At 39.3% G+C, this 18791-nt stretch overlaps 1 pseudogene; it reads right to left on the reverse strand.

Annotated features, from left to right (window-relative positions):
* Window positions 1-1303: 1303 nt before the first annotated feature.
* Window positions 1304-2005, reverse strand: LOC110202940 (rRNA-processing protein FCF1 homolog; annotated as a pseudogene).
* Between the last annotated feature and the right edge of the window lie 16786 nt (window positions 2006-18791).

Consider the following 18791-nt stretch of genomic DNA (forward strand, 5'->3'; position numbering starts at 1 on the left):
GGCCAGACATGTAGTGAGGGTAAAGCATAGCAGAAGGAAAGTCCAGTCATGCTACTGGAACTAACATATAATGTTGAAAGACCTACAGAAAAGCCCTACTCTATGCTACTTAATTTGATGATATTAGAATATAGGAAGGATCTGTGATTCTTTCTTTCTTTTTCTTTCCTCTTTCCTTCCTTCCTTCGTTCCTTCCTTCATTCCTTCGTTCGTTTGTTCCTTTCTTCCTTCCTTCCTTCCTTCCTTCCTTCCTTCCTTCCTTCCTTCCTTCCTTCCTTCCTTCCTTCCTTTCCTTCTGATTGGGGTTAAGTGACTTGCCCAGGGTCACACATCTAGTAAGTGTTTGAGGCCAGATTTGAACTGAGGTCGTCCTCACTCTATTCATTGCACCACCTAGGTGCCCTGATCTGTAATTTCTTATGGGAAATCTTAGGTGTGGGAACTTTTTTTTATAAACAGATTGCTACCCCCAATGACTAAAGAAATCCTAAGGAATTGCCTGAAGTTAAGTGACTTATAGGGTGGGGGGTGGGTGGGTTAGAATTGCACAACTAATAAGAATCCAGGATTCTATCTACTATACTACTGACTGTCTTTATCATATGCTGTATTAGGAATTTAGCTGATGTTAATTTGTAACAGCCATTGTGCTAATGTGCACTAATGTTTTAATGGGAGAATCTTCCCCTTCCTTAACAGGGGTCTTATGGAGACAGTACCTTAGCCCAAAGAACTTTAACAGTATGAATTTCAGGTCCTGATGGGTGGAGGAGATATTTTTGGGTGGCACAAGTCCTTGTGATACTTCTCAGCACAATAGCTTTGTCCTTTTGAAGCCTTCAGAAAGAAGATAGGCACAAAGAGACCCAGTGTGTTCAGTGCATTGCTGCATTGACAGCAGACCTGTTAGGCAACAGCTCTCCAGAAAGAACCTTCGGGGGACTGGCAAGAGAGAGGAACAGTACTTTGAGTACTTGGATTAATTTTGGAATCTGCATATTTATACTTCTATTTTCAAGGCCCATCAAAAACACAGGTTTGTGTCTTTTGAGCCAGTAACTATGAGATGTTCCAGCACTGAACAAACTTTCGTTTTGCCTTTTTTTTTTCCTGAGCAAAATTGATTTATGTATAAATTCAATGAGCAATTCATTAAAAAAAATTCACTTAGGAATAGGAGAAAAAATTAAATCCATCTAACTATTTTATACAAAACTGCACATAAGTGATTAGAATGGTGTTTCTCGGTTAACTGCATTTGTATTTCACAGACTGGTATCAGAGGCAGTACTGTCTGTTGAAGTTACAATCGAGGGGCCCCATAATAATCTGGCATTCTCTAGATGTTATACATCACGGGAACTCCAGAGATCTTCACGATTCCTCACTTATGGTCCCCAGAGTCTGTAGCCACAATGTAACATTTGTGCTGAGTGACCCTCTGGATTAAGGAATCGTCTGCCTTGGTTACTTGTGTGTGCATGGCAATCATTCCCCTCATGGGATCTCTGCAGTCCTCAGAGCTACTCGGTACTTTTGTCCCAGTCTTTCAGTTTCAGCTATTACACCGTCAGTTATGCAGGCGATGCATTTGGCATACAGACAGTCCCTCATTGATTGCATTAAGTTCAACTTGGCTTTGAAGGAGTAGTTGATAAAGTTAGAATCACTCAAAATGTAGTTAGGGGATCTAATATGTGTTATATTGGAAGAACAAACAGGGCAGATGCTGGGGAGCTTCTCTTTCTTTGAGAGCACTGGGATCTTTCTTCTCTTTCTTTTTTGGCTTTAATATATCTTTTTCTCCTTAGTATGTCTTTTTCTTTTCTCTGCAGGTACATTATGACTCTCCTTTATTCATATCTGCCTTAGAAATGCAGCTGATTCAGGAATACTCTCAGTCTCATAAACTAAGCATTCACTTCATGGTTGTATATTTCCTTGTTTGTTTTTTATTTGTTTGTTTGTTTCCCCATGTTAGAAGCCTTTCTACACCTCTTGCCATTTCAAAAAACATTTCCAAAATGGCAAATTCAACAACGATGGCAGATTACATTTCCATAGATCTTTACGGCTCTATTTTCTGGGATGCCTTGGGCGGAGGTACCCTGAGATCCAGTCTGATAACGTTTGTTTGTTTGTTTGTTTGTTTGACCAAGAGTAAACTCCAGAACTTTGGCTGCTAGTGCTCCTTACTGGTTTATTGTCTTCCGTGGCCTGGGTCTTCCATCACCAGGTTAGCTTTTGGGAAAGGGATAATAATAACTGATGTTCATAAAGCATGTTCAAGTTTTCAGAGCCCTCTTGGCAATTATGTCTCTTAAGCTTCACAGTAACCCTGTGGGGTAGGTTCTATAAACAATGTTATTATTACCATTTGAATGATGACGGATCTGAGGCTCAGAGAGTTTAAGGGATTTGCCCATAGTCATGTAGCTAGGAAATGTCAGAGGCAGAACCCACATATTTCTGACTCCATGTTTATCACTTTGTCCCCTGTGCCATTTTTTTGCTGTCCTGTTCCTTTTTGCCTTGCCCTACTACCTAAAAATTGCACGTAACCCTTCTTCATCTGACATTCTTTTTTAATTTCTTTTAGTTAATTAATTTTTTTTTTAGGCAGTTGTAGTTAATTGACTTGCCCAGAGTCACACAGCTAGTGAGTGTCAAGTGTTTGGTCTGAGGCCAGATTTGAGCTCAGGTCCTCCTGACTTCAGGGCCAGTGCTCTATCCACTGCCCTTTCAGCTGACATTCTTAAAGGGTCTACCTTTATGTGCTCTACATGTAAGGGAATAAAATAATAAACAAAAGTAAAATTTTGTGAGATGCCCAGGGCCTTATCACTTGTATCCTAGTGATGCTATCTGCATCTTTTTCTGATAATCCTTCTTCCATATGTTGTATATAAGTGTGTCTTTCAAGGGAAAGGGAAGCAGCATGGTATAATTTAGTGGTTCCAAACTGTTTTCATTGTGAAACCTAAAAAAAATGAGAATATGCATATTTGCTTATTTGTAAATTACATGAATGTGCTACTGTACTCATAACTTTATACACTAAAAACACAAAAACTGAAATTAAAAGAGGATGACCAATACTAATCAATCAAACAATAAACATTTATTAAGTATGTATTATGTGTCAGGCTTTCTGCTAAGCCCTGGGGATACAAAAAAGGTAAAAAACACTGAGTTACTGACTTCAAGGAGTTTACATACTAATGATATATAGTTAGTCAATAAACATTTATTAAGCACCTACTATGTGCCAGGCACTATATTAAGTACTGAGGATACAAAGAAAGACATAGATGAAATAATATTTGGTCTTAGAGTCTATAGGAAACTACTGAAGTTTATTGAGTAGATAAATGACATGGCTAGACCTATACTTTAGGAAAATCACTTTGGAAGTTTGGGGAAGGATAGATTGTAGAGGGAAGAGTCTTAAAGAGAGAGGACTCATTGGGAAGCTATTGCAATAGTCCAGGTGAGAGGTGATGAGGGCCTGAACTAGGATGAGGACCAGGGGGTGAGGAGAGAGAAGGGGAGAGATGAGACAAATCATGAAACAAAAAAGCTTCAGAAAGTGATGTGGGATGAAGCAGAGTGAGGGTTCAAAAATGAAACTGAGATGGTGAACCTGGGTAATTGGAAGGATGGTGGTGCCCTTGACAGTAATAGGGAGATATGTGTGTGTGTGTGTGTGTGTGTGTGTGTGTGTGTGTGTGTGTGTATGTATGTGCGAGTGTGTGTAATCTCTTCTCTGGAATCATTCTTAAACATTGCACTGATCAGAAATCTTAAGCCTTTTGAAGTTGTTTGAATTTACATTGTTGTTATTGTAGAAATTTTTCTACTGATTCTGCTCATTTTACTCTGCATTGATTCACACAAACTTTTCCAGGTTTCCCTTTTGTCTTTTCAGTTTTAATGAGATCATGGATAGCAGGTAGGTAGCACAGTGGATAGAGCACTGGGCTTGGAATTAGGAAAGCTCATCTTTTATGAGTTCAGTTCCGGCCTCAGACACTCACTGGCTGTGTGAGTCATTTAACCCTGTTTGCCTCAGTTCCTCATCTGTAAAATGAGCTGGAGAAGGAAATGGCAAATCACTTCAGTATCCTTGCCAAGAAAACCCCAAATTGGGTCACAAAGAGTTAGACACAATTGAAGCGACAATAACATCATAGACACTTATTTGCTGGGTAAGTCACTTAACCTCTGTTTACCTCTATTTTCTCTTCTATAAAATAGGGATAATAATAACACTTACCTTCCAAGGTTGTTGTTCCCTACTTCAGAGGGGTACTGTGAAGATCAAGGGGCATAATTATCTAGAGCACCTGAAAACTTTAAAGTGCTCTATTAATATCAGTTATTATTGTCTTCTTTCCCAAATCTAAGCTAGTGGTGGAAGATCCAGTCCAAGGAGAACAACAAGCCAGTAAGGCACACCAGCAACCAAGTCCTGAAGTTTATTTACTCTTGTAAAAAGCAAACAAACAAAAAGAATGTTATCAGACTGGATTTCAGGGCAACTCAGCCCAAGACTTCCCGGGAAATGAAAGTGTGTTAGAGCTGTAACAATCTATGGCAACGTAAGCTGCGATCATTGTTGTTGTAGAATAAAGTGGGGTATTTATACAGAGCTTTGGAAACTTCAAAGTGCTGTGTAAAGGTAAGCTGTTTTTATTATTGCTTTGACTTCTTATGGCACAATAGTATTCCATGATATTATTATGCTGTAATTTGTTTAGCCACTTCCTAGTTGATGGACACCCCTTTAGTTTCCAGTTCTTTGCCACTACAAAAGGCGCTGCTGTAGATCTTTGTGTATAAACGGGCTCTTTGCCTCTTTCTTTGCTCTCTTTGGGATATAGACCCATTAGAGGTAATAATAATAATATATAATACATGACAATAATAAATATAATTATTATTAATAGATTATATAATAATAAAATATGCAACAGGATATGAGATATATTAGTATAATTACTGTGCTATGGCATAATATACTATAGCATAATATAATAAGTGATAACATTTCTATAGCATTTACTATGTTACAGGGTCCTATGATTTTGCTTGTTTAGAGAGTTCCCGGTAAGGAAACCCATTCTTGGAGTCTTTTCAGGGTTCCTAGGGAGTATAATTTCCATGGCTACAGCTGCTCTTTTTAAAAAAGAAGCTGAAGTACAATGACTTTGACTTTCTTTTTATATTATGTCTTAGATGACTTTCAATTGACCAACCAACAGGTTTGTATCAGTCACGTACTGTGTGCCAGGCATTGTGCTAGGCACTTGGACATAAAGGCAGAAATAAAACATTCCCTGCTCACAGGGAGCTTACATGCTACTGGGGAAGATAACATGTAGCATGTCAGGAGATACATATTTACAGGATATAGTTGTGCTAGCGTCTTCCTGACTCTCTATCCACTAAACCTTACTGCTTCTCTTGAGCTGGATTACACTTGGGGAATTGTGCAGTGATTTAAATGATTCCCAATTCTTCCCTGCTGCCACAGAAAAACACATCTCCTTGGTGCCACTATTCTCTGTAGCTATATGGCTGGGAATTGTGGAACAGCATGGCCTTGGAAGAATTAAAATGACAAGTAACTTAAAGGATAATGGAAAGATCCATCCAAAGATGACTTACATGTGAGAAATGGCAAAAAAGACATTATTAAAAATATGAAAAGAGGTGGGCTGGTCATATAGTAGACAAGGATCAGTAAGGTGTCTGAGTGTTAGGACTTGCAATGTACAATTAGTACTTGCAAAAAGGAGTAGGGGAAGGCCCCTAGTATGTTGGGTAAATTGTTTATTGAAAAATTATAAGAAAATATAGATATTCATCTCATAGGATAATTCAGTATGAAGGTTTTGCATTATGAATAGGGCATGATAACTGCTTTTAATATCAACTTTCCCATTCGTAAAACAAGGTTAATAATAGTACTTACCTCACAGTGTTGTTATGAGGATGAAAATGAGAAAATATATGGAAAGCACTTTGCAAGCCTTAAAATATAAATGTTAGCTATTATTAATAGCCTCATTATGGATGAGATCCTGAGGCTTAGAAAGGCTAAGTGCGTGGAGAAAGCACAGAATTGAGATTTGAACCTTATTTTCCTGAATCTGTCCTTATGTTATTGTTGTTCAGTCATGTCCGACTCTTCATGACCCCATGCACCACACTGTCCATAGGGTTTTCTTGGCAAAGATAGTGGAGTGGCTTGCCATTTCCTTTTCCAGCAGATTAAGGCAAACAGAAGTTAAGTGACTTGCCCAGGATCACATAGCTAGTGAGTGTCTGAGGCCAAACCTGAAGTCAGGTCTTCCTGTCTTTTCCCGTCGTTATGTATCTCCCTTAAAATGTACATCTTTTCCTACCCTTATATACCTCTCTTAAAATGTTGTCTTTATTTAGTGTTCTCTCTCTCTCTCTCTCTCTCTCTCTCTCTCTCTCTCTCTCTCTCTCAAAGATTTCTTGTTTTTCTCCTCTATCATTGGTTGTCAAGTTTATATGTTTATTGCTGTTGTTGTTTTGGGTAAGTCTACTGTTATTACAGCAGCATCTTATATTGCTGTTCATCCATTATTTTATTGCTTTTTACAACACCTGTTCAAGGTAGGTGGAATAGATATTATCTCCATTTTATAGATTTTAAAACTGAGGCTCAGAGTGGTTAAGGTCGTAGGGCTAATTGAATGGCCAAACCAGGACTGATAACATGGCCTCCTAACAGTGGATTCAATATTCCTTCTATTATGTCATAACAATCTCTGACACCACAGTATGCATATGCTTCTTCATAAGAGGCGGCATAGTGTAGCGGTCATGGTGTTGGACTTGGAATCAGGAAGACCTGCATTTGAATTCTGCTGCAGACATTTACCAGCTGTGTGAGTCACTTAATTTCTCTGGGCCTCAGTTTCCTCATCTGTAATGTGAAGAGGCTGGACTAGATTATCTCCAAAGTTGCTTCCAGGTCTAAATCTATAATCTTTGACTTTTCCATAGTTATTATACACTGTGAGGTCAGATTTCTCAGTAAAAGTAGGCCATCGTCTAGCAATGTGGCGGTTTGGGAGATGTCACTCGAGCTTACGTGTGTGTGTGTGTGTGTGTGTGTGTGTGTGCATGTGCGTATAGGCAGGAAATTCTGCTCAGTGTGAAATATGTTTCCTAACACTTCATCAATAGAGATAAATTCCTTTGGTTCTTAAAAGCTTTTCAGTCTATTAAAAGGCAAATGAAAAAAGTAGCACTGTGACTTTATCAACCAACAATTTATTAGATTAGGCCTTCTTCCTTCCTTCCTTCCTTCCTTCCTTCCTTCCTTCCTTCCTTCCTTCCTTCCTTCCTTCCTTCCTTCCTTCCTTCCTTCCTTCCTTCTTTCTTTCCTTTCCCCCCTTCCTCTGCCCCTTCCTTCCTTCCTTCCACCTGCTTGCTTTTTTTCTTGCTTTTTCACTTTCTTGCTTTCTACTTCATTTATTCTTCCTAGAGCTGTCAATTTTGTCTTGCACCAAACCTGAACATACTAAAAACAAACCAAAAAAAATTTAGGGAAGGAAAGAGTAATAGGAGAGGCAATGGAGAAGAAACCTCTTCCTTTGTGTTATCATGTAGGCTTAGCTGGAATGTTTTTTTTCAATTAGTCAAGAATTTTAGGGAGCATTGTCATGTACAGATCTGGCATCAGAGAATCAGTGTTCAAAACCTTTCTTGGCTACCTGAATGATTTTGTGCAAGTCACTTAACTCCTTTTGGCCTTAGATTCCTCATCTATAAAATGAAAGTTGGACTAGGTAGCTAGGTGGCACACTAAATAGAATTCTGAATCTGATCTGGAATCAGCAAGAACTGAGTTCAATTCAGCCACTGTCACTTAATAGCTGCATGATCTTGAGAAAATTACTTAATTTCTATATGATAATTTCCTCATTTGTAAATTGGGAGCAATAATAGCACCTATCTCCCAGCATTGTTTTGAGGCTAAAATGAGATATTTGTAAAACACTTTGTAAACCTTGAAGTACTTGCATAAATGCTAGCTAATATGATTATTATTGTTATTATTATTATTATATGACTAAGGTAGACTAAATCTACATCCTATGATCCTCTGAATGTAAATTGTGGCTGTTTTTGTTACTACTATTTTGACCCAGCTTGCCCAGAAAACACAGGAATCTGGCAGCAACAGATAAGAAAATAGCTACTATCAAAACCCTCCATTTTAGAAAGGCCTTCCAATATGCCATCTGAAACCTTAATTTCCATACCACCTATTTTGAATAAATCCCTATCCTTGGGCTATGGACCAATTTGATCTAGTTTGTAATTGATCCATATTTCCAAGATGCTGGAAACATCCTGTACTCTATAGTTTAGTCTCTGTAAAGTGGGGAAAACAATAAAGCTTACTGCCTACTTGTCTCACAGGAATTTGGCAAGAGCCTACATTCCAGATAACTCTTGGGATACTCAGAATGCAAATAATAATAAAATGCCAGCTTTTGTATTCAAAGATGGTGCGACCATCCACAGACCATATACTTGGAAATATTTTCCCCTGACTAGTAGAGATGATAGATTTACTAATACTTTCATGCTTACTCCCCCCCTGCAAGTCTCTCTTTTGGGGGACTCACCCTATGATGTTGGCCTCAATTGCACCTGCAATAAACAAGTGGGCTGATAATAAGTTCCAGGCGCAAAGACTTACTCACGATTGAAATTCACAGATCTGGGTCTCTGATCTGGAGTTACACATGCCAGTTTTGCCTTTCTCTCTTTCTTGGGGTAGGAGAATAATCCAGTTTTTGTGAGTTTATAAAAAATTGCTGTAAATGGTCTACTTTTTAATTTTTCAAAGAGATCTTAACTCTGGGTCTAGCAAAATGTGAGGTTAAAATATAAATTTTGGAAGTTGGGCTAAGAAACGGATTTGGTTTTAGCTGCTGATTTACAGTGTTTGATGCCATTAAAGCCCTATCTGACTAGCTCTAACTTCCTATAGGTTTTAGATTAGCATAGGCAGGATGTGTTATATAACTCTTTGAAATGTGATTCTTCTCAGCAGAAAGGAATTTGCAGCAATCCTGCAAAGATTATAATCTTGGATCTTCCTGTGGTGAGATTTACAACTTTGACCTTAGACACTCTCTCTCCTGGAGGAGGGTCACTGTAAGTTACCAGTGACAATAGTTTTGAGTTATTAGGTTAGTACGAATTGCCTTTTATAGTGTCAGAAGCGTGCTTCCTGGTAACTGGGCAGTATTAGCGATGTGAAATAAAGTGAATTTTAATGTCCACCAAAGGCAGTACTCTGATATATGAGCTACTTCCAGAACGATGAAGTTTAACTGCAGAAAATGTTAACACCCTATCAAAACCCCTCCCAAGATATCCGTTAATTCATAAAACTTCATGAGTTCATTTTTAATAAGGTTGAAATAGTCTCTGAAAGCATCTGGCTAAGGTAGTGAAAAGGAAGGATTAAAATCCAAAGTTATGACTGCATTAACTTTTCACCAAAAATAATATAGGAGACCATCTTGGGAAGGTTATGATGAGAGGTACCATCCCAGTGGTTAGAGAGCTAGGATAAGCATCATTAAGATCTGTTCTCAAGTCCTACATCTGACACATACTGACTGTGTGGCCCTGCTTAGGTCACTTAATCTCTTAATGCCTCTCATAGAAGCTCCCTTGATATGAGTGACTCTATCTTGAATTTGTAATAAGCATACCCACTCCAAGTACATGAGTATGCAAACAGCTTGAGTGTGTAGGTCTGATAACCAGATGCTTGTGAAAATAATACTGGCTTTAACAACAGAGCAGGTAGGTGGTACAATGGATAGGCTGGGCCTGGAGTCAGAAAGACTCCTCCTCCTCAGTTCAAATCTGGCCTCAGACACTTACTAGCTGTCTGACTTTGGGCAAGTACCTTAATCCTGTTTGCTTCAATTTTGTCATATAAAATGAACTGGAGAAGGAAATGGCAAATTACTCCAGTATCTTTGCTAAGAAAAACCCCAAATGGGGTCATGCAGAGTCAAACATGACAGAAAAACAACAAAACAATTAACTTTACCAAATGGTTATTTATAGTGGTCAGGTTGTCTAGACTCTTAAATATGAAGTCAATATATTCCTATATTCGTTCAAACAACCTTGTCCACTGATTACATGAGAAAAAAAGTTGACTGGTCAAATTTAACATAAAAGTGGGCTACCCTGAGCTCCAGTTACCACTTTTGACCATGACAGATTTGCCTGGTATTGCAGTGGAGACTAAACCCAAGAAAAGTACAACCAGGGAAGTCTCCATTGTTCATAACCTGAGATATGAGAATAATCCTTGTAGTTGTCCTAGAGGCCAGATGATGCTAACTGAAGCCCCAGAAGAGAATGGACCCAGGGGTTGGCCTTCAGCCATGCTGTCCGCACCCACGTTCCTACACAACTTTATTCTTGGACCTTCTATCCAGGACCTTCCATCCTCCAACCTCATTTCTGCTGTCTAGGGGTGGTGAAACATTATTTTGGGTAATTTGAATGTTATTTTGCAGTGGACATTTTCTATTGTATATCTCAGGGTGATTCGATGAGTTCCATTGTTTGTTCTGCAGATCAGATTAGGAGGTCTCTATTAAAGACCTGGTTGACTAAGGTGATTAAGTACATACTCTATGTCTATTAGGGTAAACAAAAGCAATTTGACTAAATCGTTGTGTGTCTTGGCTTTCATCAAAGGGCAGGCTTAGTTTTGGCTATTCTTTTTTACATCGTGCTGTGGGGATTGTATTTTAAGTAAATAAAAGAGCCCTAGGTAACTTTAACCAAGATAGTGTGCTAGGTCATTCTCTGAGATTGTCAGTTGCAACCTAGGTCACATCTATACTGGTAGAAAGAGTTTCCTACACAGATGAAATCATAGATTTGGTTCAAATCAGTTAGTCAATAAACATTTATTAGACACCTACTATGTGCCAGGCACTGTGTTAAACATTGGAGATTCAAATATGAACAAAGAGGGACAGTCTCTCTCCTTCACGGAGCTTACAATTTATTTGGGGGGGGGACACAATTCACAAAAGGAAGCTGAAATGTTGGGGTAGAGGGAGGAGTAGGGAGGTGAGGAGGAGGAAATACCTGTGGAAAAGTCAGTTAGAACAGACCCAAAGTAGTGCGAGCAGGTGAGGAATGAGAAGATATTTAAATTGTGCTCTTTCCTTAAATGGAGGCTCCCCTCCAATCAGAGAGGCAGAGGGGAGTGATGAACTGGCTAGCCAAGGCTGATGAGATCTTAAAGGATGATGACAATTATCCCAGAAAAGCCAGGAAAGGTAGCGGAGTCAGCCAGAGAAGTCCCAGAGTAGTGCTGCCGGGTAAGAAATGTCATTAACATCCTAGTAGAAAACAATGGCATTTAATTGCATGACTTTATCATATTCCCAGGACCTCATCCTTTGTTGAAAATTAAAAATGAAACTGGTTAGTTCTAAACTTGGATCTGTAGTCCAAGGGCAGGAAGTAGACTCTAGGTAAGAACTTGGTTTTTATATTCAGGTCTTCTGCTGGTGATTTATAGATGAGGAAGCTTGCTCAGTCCAGTGGAAAGAACATTGGAATTGGCATCAGAGGACCTAGGTTTGAATCCCAGTTGTACTTTGATTTGTTTATTCTTTTGAGACTGAGTCTCCCTATCTCACTCAGAGTGAAAGGGTAGCAGACTCTCACTGGGCCAATCCAAACACTAATGGGAACTTTGACCCAATCTGTTTCTGACCACAACTGTTTGCTCCTCCTTAGGCAGTCTGGTAGCCCTTGGCTCCTGGGGTTTTGCCACATTGTTTCTCAACAATGCGAATATCCGATCAGCTTAGCTCACTACAACTCAGAATTTTCATCCACCTACTTCAGCCCTCTCCCCCACAAAAGCAAAAGTTACAGGTGGGCAACTGGTCCCTGGATGTGCTTTCTTGCTGCTTTTGAGATCTTGTGCAAAGCACTCTCTGGGCCCCAGTTTCCTTATATTCCTTCCTTAGGATGGGGCGTGGTACATTGGGAAAGAGCGTTGGATTTGTAGTCCAAAGGCCTGGGTTTAAATCACAGATATTAAATGAATAGCCCAAAGCAGATTGAAATGTAATTTTTATCTGATTTTAGTGTGTTGATTTAAAAAAAAATATATGCACAAACACACACACACACATACATAATGCACATGTATTTATATGTAAAAATACATAGTTTTCTAAATCAATACACAGCCCATAGGGATCCTTATGTATGGCTTAGCGCCCCTTATTTCTATTTGAGTTGACACCATTGGTTTAAATCCTCCCCTCACCACCTTCATGATGTTGGACATATTACTTACCCTTCCCTGGACTCAATTTCCTCATCTATAAAATGAAGGGGTTGGACTAGGTGATCTATGTGTCTTTCATAGTTAAGACCTAAGAGCTCCTCCTTGCATGACAAGATAACTTCTGAGGCCCCTTTCAGTTTGCTCTAAATCTATGAGCAAATTTTATATTCAGCAAAGCTAGTGCCTGGGTACATATTGAAATTTGTCACTATGAACACTAGATGGTGCCCTTGCTTTGTGTTGCTAATCCGTAAGCGTGCAGAGTTCTTCGAACTTCAAATTACTTGCTTTGGAAAGCAAACATGTTCTCTAAACAAAGGGTCACTAGCCATCGCTCTTGACTTCTGTTTTTACTTTTATAGTCATGTAATCAATATGTTGGAAGAGTAATTAATTTTTAACTTCAGTCCCTGGAGAGATCAAATGTTGATGGACGTAATGGATAGAACAGGCTTCATCTATTCCAAAGAAACAATGATAAAGGCAGGAAGTAAAGGAGCGACGTTTATGGTTGCACATATTTGTGCCACCAAACACTGTTACTAATCACAGAGCAACAGGGCTAGATGACCATTGCCTGATCTTCTTTTGTTCCCTGGGCCTTTCTTGCATGCCTTTGTTTTTGCAGTTCTGTGCTGTGGAGAGAGCTGGCCTAGGGGTCAGGACAAACTGGGCTCAGATTCTGTCCTTCACACACACACACACACACACACACACACACACACACACACACACACACACACACACACACGCTGTTTGACCCTGGCAAATCACATGGCCCGTCATCTCTAATGCTCTAAGTTGCAGAAGAGTTGTTGGTCTGCACGCTGGGGACCAAAAACAAAATGCAAAAAGAGAAACAATCCCCCCCCAAACTCTCTTCATCTTTTGTAATGTTTACTTCTTAGAAGTAGGAAACATCCCTTCAATCCATCCTCCACATAGCTGCCAAGTGATATTCCTGAAATATGGTTCTGACCATGGCATGCCCCTGCCTCATAAGTGATCATTCCTGCTCATTGCCTCTATCATCAAATGCAGGCTTCTCTGTTTGGTGTTTAAAGCCTGTCATAACCTGGCTCCAATCAAACTCTCCAGGCTTACTATTTATAATGCTTCTTCACAAATTCTACATTCCAGCACCGGATTGCTTAATAATTAGGTATGTGCTTAAGAAATTCTGATTGATTAAATATATTAAATCTTCAGTCTTTGCCTTAAATGTACTCACTTCTCAGCATTGTTTCTTAGAATTCCTGACTTCCTTCAAAATTTAGACTGAGCAGCACCTCTTATATGGTGGGCTCAATAATAGCAGTTCCCTCTAATTTCTTTGTATATTTTCAGAATACACTCATGTGTGTTACACACTGTATCTCAGACAGATTATAAGTTTCTTGAGGAGAAGAATCATTTCATTTTTGTCTTCGCATGCCCAGCACTTGGCACAATGTTTACCTGGAACACAGTAGGTCCTTAATAAATTCTTGTTCCTTAATTGGGGTTAAGTGACTTGCCCAGGGTCATTGTTCCTTATTAAATAATTGAAAATATATGAGGAACCATGGGCAAATGGAAAGTGGATAATTGAAATAAATCTAGCTCTAGTTAATTAACACAAGATATACATAGGTACGCTCTTATCAGATCCAGAGCCACAGTTATCATTTATTTATATATTAGAAACAGTAGAGCATTAGCATGGTGCAGTGGATAGAAGGCCAGCCTTGGACTCAGAAAGACCTGGGTTCAAATGCTACCTTTGATACATACTTGCTGTGTGACCATGGACAAATCACCCAGCTTCTTAGTGCATGAGGCAACTCTGTAAGACTTTGCTACAAAATAGTTTCCAATCTCTCTTACAAGGGGAATTTCCACAATGAATTCTTCACAGTAATGATAATAAAAATAATAGCTAATGTTTATGTAGGGCTTATTACGTGCCAGGAACTATGTTAAGTGCCTTACAATTATTATCTCGTATGATCCTCACAACAGCCTTGGGAGGTAGGTACTGTTATATCTCTACTTTGCAGTTGAGGAAACTGAGTCATACAGATATTTAAGTGACTTGCCCAGGGTCACCTGGCTAGGAAGTGTCAGAATCTGATCTGCACTCATATCTTCTTGACTCTAGGCTCAGTGTTCTATTCACTGCACCACCTAGCTGCCCCAATAATGAAATCACATATCAGGATTAAGAACAAATAAGTACATGCTTATTTTACATGAGCATTTTTACATTTACATGTAGATATATATGCATATATACACATACATCAACATATCAAAGTGTGTGTACATATGTCCACTTAAATATATACATGTATATTATATGTGTGTATGTATGCATAACATCAACAAAATTTTTTGAATATCTGTGAAATGTCAGGCACTGCACCTTTGTATGAGGGATAAAAAGATAGAAACCATGAACAAGTTCTTGTCTTCAAAGAACTTACATTCTACTTATATTTAAATGAGCTAATAATCATAACGTGCTTAGCCCAATGCCTGGCACATAGTAAGTACTATATAAATGTTAGTTATTATGATCACTACCTATGAAGTGAATTATTAAATACATAGAGATTGAACTTATTAATATTGGATTATTGTCAAATTATTATTATTGAATGATTATTGAATTATACAGCAATATTTATTAAGCACCTACCATGTGCCAGGCACTGTGCTGAGTGCTTGGGGATACAAAAGAAGGCAAAAGGCAGTCCTTGCCCTCAAGGAGCTTACAATCTTATGAAATTATGAATTACTAAATATGTAGAGAATGGACTTAAATGATTTCATTGATGCAGGGAGCTTTCTGGTGAGGAAATTTCCTCTGCCACTGTAGAATTGGCACTTTATCTGACACTTGTGGTTTTGGAGAGTTTGCTGAAATATTAAGAGGTTAAGTGACTTAAGTACCCAGTCAGATTTGTGTCAGAGGTGGGCTTGAACCCAGGTCATTCTGGCTTTGAAGGTGGCTTGAAGTTCAGTATTATGCAACACTCAGTCAGTAAGCATTTATTAAGTGCCTACTATATGCTGGTCACTGTACAAAGCACTATATGTAGAACAAAGCCTACAGTTTAATTACTCCACTATTGGAAAACTCACTAAAATAATAATAGCTCGCATTTATATGGGGCAGCCAGGTGGCAAAGTGGATAGAGTACCAGGCCTGAGTCAGGTACATTCATCTTACTGAGTTCAAATCTGGCCTCAGATAATTACTAGGTGTGTGACCCCGGGCAAGTCACCTAACCCTGTTTGCCTCAGTTTCCTCATCTGTAAAATGAGCTGGAGAAGTACCACTCGAGTATCTTTGCCAAGAAAACCCTCCAATGGGGTCACGAAGAGTCAGCCACGACTGGAAAATGACTGAGCCACAACAAAAACATTTATATAGTACTTTGTGCCAGATATTGTATTAAGTGCTATACAATTATTATCTCATTTGATCCTCAAAACAACCCTGGGAGGTAGGTGCTATTATGGTCATCCCTATTTTACATATGGAGAAATCGAGGCAAACAGAAGTTGAAGGATTTTCTTGAGGTCCACAGCTAATAAGGGTCTAAGGTCAGATTTGAACTCTGGCTGGATGCTTTGTCCCCTGTGCCACCTAGCCACCTCTGGTTGATATTTATGTTGGACTCATACCATAGATTAGATTCATTGTGGGCCATTACCTTATTTTCTTTTCAGACATTTGTAAGAACCTACTTAGACACTCAAAAGTTTGTCAGCTGTGTGTAAACAAGATTAGGTGTTTTCTAAATAAATAGACCACAGGAAGAATCAAGCTAAAGGCAAACCTTTAAATGGTCTGTATGAAGTTGGTTTCTTTGGTAGGAAAAAAAATACTTTTGGGACTCATAAGAATTTGTTGACTTTTGGTCTTGGATCTCCTTGGTGAAGGCTAGATGGATTGGGCTAAAGGGAAGAGATGATATATTGACATGTGGTAAAGGAAGAGATGGGGTTCTGGAGTCTCCCCCTATTTTATTTTTTCATTACTAGCTCTATCTGTATCCCTATTCTTAGGCCTCAGTTTCCCCTTCTGTGGTTAAAGCCTTGACTAGGGCTAACCTAGTCAAGTGAAGTGGATAATTCAATTTAAAAAATGTTTGTTAAATATTTACTCAGTGCAAAGTATTGTACTAGGCCTACAATATGAGAATAAGAAATAGGTGACAAAATCTGTGCCCAAGTAGTTTTCAATAAGACATATAAAAGTAACTATAATTCAATAAAAGAAACATTTACCAAGTGCTGCTGTAGATTGAGCCTGACTCAAGCCAGTCTGGCGGTTCGTGTTTGAAACTGGAATGAAATGAGACACTCCTGTGCCATCTAACAGTTAATCAAATGAGGCTTAGTTAGTCATAGCAGGGAAGCATTTAGTTATTCACAGCTCACTTGCTTCTGTGATGGCCATTTGGTCTGCTGGTCAGCAACCTGAGGGAGGAGCAGCTCTTGAATCTCTGTCTCTTTGTGATCTCCCTTTTGTGCTTAGACCAGGAAGCTATGCCAATAACCTGAGCCTCGGTCTGCTCAGCCAAACAAGTCTCATTTGATGGATTCAATACCTTTTAAGAAAAAAAAAACTAGCCTAGCCTGTAAGGGAGATATTGTTCCCAGAGTGCCGAATACTATCTATGCTAAGTATGGTAAGTGCTAAGGACATAAAGACAAAAAAAAATTAGACAGTCCTTGCCTTCAAGAAGTTGACTTCCCTCTGAGAGGATATAGTATATACATAGATGAGTAATTTGAGGAAGGTGTGAGCTCCAACAACTCAGGGAGAATCAGAGAAGGCTTCTTGGAGAAGGTGGTACTTGGGCTGAGCCTTGAAAGAAGACAAGGTTTCTTGAGAGGAAGAGATAAAGAAGGGACACATTCAAGCCGTGCAGGATGCCTTGAGAGACTGCCTGGAGGTGGAAGATGGAATGTAGAGTTTGGAGTATTAGCAATAATCCAGGGTGAAGGAGAATATCTCTAAAAATGTTTGGAAAGGTGGGTTGGAGCCAGATTATGGAGGGCCTTGGGCTGAGGGAGAGGACAATAGGGAGCCACTCCTTGAGCAGGAGATTGGCAGGGATCATCTTGTGCAAGTTAAGATATGATTAAATACTCAGAAGTGGCCAAGGAAAATAGTATGAGAGATTGGAACAGGGAGAGATCATCACTTCCGAGGGTGAATATAGGGCAGATAAGTGGCCTAGTGGATGGAGTGCTGGGCCTGGAGTCAGGAAGGCTTATCTTCCTGAGTTCAAATCTGGCCTCAGACACTTACTAGCTGTGTAACCCTGGGCAAGTCACTTAATCCTATTTGTTTCAGTTTCCTCATCTATAAAATGAGCTGGAGAAGGAAATGGCAAACCACTCCAGTATCTTTGCCAAGAAAACCCCAAATGGGGTCACGAAGAGTTGGAAGTGACTGAAACTGTTTTGAACAACACAGTAAGTGATCATGAAGAAGATGGCACCTGAGCTAGGCTTTGAAGGAAGCAGATTTCACCAGGTGAACATGTAGAGATTCAGGGGAGGGAAATCTGGTCCTGGCATGGGGGAATGGTGTCTGCTAATGCTGGGAGATTGGGGAGGAGGGAAACAGCTATCCAGATAATTCTTTCCTCTTTCTTTCCCCCAAATGCTTTTATTGGAACTCTTCAAATAATTAAGATAACACCGAGAGTATTTCTTGCTTGAATTATTCTGAATAATTGCTTCCTATCGCCACTCGTCTTCTCAAGTATACCTCTGGCTACTTGTTCCAGGCAAAACTGGAGATATATTGAGAAAACAGTGCCCAGGCCCATCTACAGTAAAGAACTCTGCCTTCCATTTTTTAGACCTGTAGTAGCCCTCATCTCAGAGCAACTGCCAAAGTATTACTATTTAAAAGAGTAGGGACTTTTTGTTTAGATCAGAATGTGCTGAAAGACTATCTCATACAGTGTGAGAATGCCTGTTTTTCTTGGTAATATTTCGTTTCCTCCAAAAGGCCATTTTCTTCAGCTTTCCATTGTCAGCAGATAAAAAAGACACAATTAAATCAAGGAAACCTGGCAGAGTAGATTTTGGAAAATAAAATGAATTCAGCGGCTGGACTGAACAAAGGGTAATTTATAATGTTGGAAAAACACTACCCTCCCCAAATCCAAACGCAACAGTGCTCATGTTAGTACAGAGTAGCCCCTCAGATCTTCGTTGGTGTTTATCTTTGAGAAAGGGCCAGGCTTCGTCCATAAACCTTGAACTGTTTAGCAGACAACTGGTCACAAACATTGTGCAGTGGAGTGAACCCTTCGCAGGGCACTATGAGGACATGCAACAGAAAAGAATAAGTGTGATCAGTACCCTGAACAGA

Source organism: Phascolarctos cinereus, unplaced genomic scaffold (genome assembly GCF_003287225.1).
Source record: "Phascolarctos cinereus isolate Bilbo 61053 unplaced genomic scaffold, phaCin_HiC Scaffold_1;HRSCAF=81, whole genome shotgun sequence".
Classification (NCBI taxonomy): Eukaryota; Metazoa; Chordata; class Mammalia; order Diprotodontia; family Phascolarctidae; genus Phascolarctos; species Phascolarctos cinereus.